The following is a 1,458-nucleotide window of genomic DNA, read 5'->3' as shown; positions in this document are numbered from 1 at the left end:
ATATATACATATATATATATGTATGTATGTATATATATATATATGTATATATATATATGTATTTATATATATGTATATATATATATATATATATATATATATATATGTGTGTGTGTGTGTGTGTGTGTGTGTGTGTGTGTGTGTGTGTGTGTGTGTGTGTGTGTGTGTGTGTGTGTGTGTGTGTGTGTGTGTGTGTGTGTGTGTGTGTGTGTGTGTGTGTGTGTGTGTGTGTGTGTGTGTGTATGGATGTGGGAGTAGAATTATGATAAAAATATATATATATATATATATATATATCAAATCAGCCATCCTGAGTCCACTGCTGAACAAAGGCCTCCTTCATAGCATTCCATGATTCACACGACCGCGCCAACCTCTGCCACATCACTCCTGCAAACTCTCGATCTCGTCTCTCCACCTTCTGTCTGGTCTCCCTCTTCCACGCTTCCTATCTCGCGGCGTCCACTCAGTAACACACTTACTCCATCGCTCATCAGTCGTTCGCACCTGCCCAATTCCATTTCCTCTCTTTTACTGCTTCTACAATATCTTTCATTCTAGTCTGCTCTCTCACCCAACTTGCTCTCTTTCGGTCTCTCATCGTTATTCCCATCATTGATCTCTCCATTCTCCTCTGTGCTGTCCTTAGTTTTGTTTCCATTGCCTTCGTTAGTTTCCAAGTCTCACACCCGTAGATTATTGCTGGCAGAATGCATTGATTGTAAACTTTACGTTTCAAACATAGAGGTAGAGAGCCTCTCAGGATCTTATTATACTTACCAAACACTTTCCAACCAATTGTAATGCGTCTCTTTATTTCATTATCATGATCTTTCGTCACTTTCACCATCTGGCCTAAATAATTATACTCTTCAACTTCCTCAAGACTCTTATCATCAATTACAATCTCTTTACTTTGAACTTTCGTATTGAACATTACTTTGGTTTTACTCTTATTAATTTTTAAACCTACTTTGACACTTTCCTTGTTTAGATCACTCAGCATATCTTGCAAGTATTCTGCTCTTTCTGAAATAAGAATAATGTCATCCACAAATCTTAGATGGTTCAAATATTCGCCATTAATCTTTGAACCTTTCTTTTCCCAACTCAGTCTTCTGAAAATATCTTCCAAGCAAGCTGTAAATAGTTTCGGTGAAATTGTATCGCCTTGCCGTACTCTTTTCTCGATCTTGATTTTTTCTGTATCTTTATGTAGTCGAATTATAGTGGTATCTTTGGCATAAATCTTTTCTAAAATTTTACGATCTGTTCGTTTGTACCTTGCTTGCGTAACGACTTTAGTATTGTTATTTGTTCTACCGAGTCAAAGGCCTCCTCGTAATCTACAAAAGCTAAACACAGAGGTATATTGTATTCTGTCGTTTTCTCGATTAGTTGGTTTATCGCCTGCAAATGGTCTAGAGTCGAATATTCGCTCCTAAAGACTGCCTGTTC

Source organism: Oratosquilla oratoria, chromosome 4, assembly GCF_046742065.1.
Source record: "Oratosquilla oratoria isolate Oo_2021 chromosome 4, ASM4674206v1, whole genome shotgun sequence".
NCBI classification, from domain to species: domain Eukaryota; kingdom Metazoa; phylum Arthropoda; class Malacostraca; order Stomatopoda; family Squillidae; genus Oratosquilla; species Oratosquilla oratoria.
The sequence above is the reverse complement of the archived record's forward strand: the minus strand, read 5'-3'. Positions refer to the sequence as shown.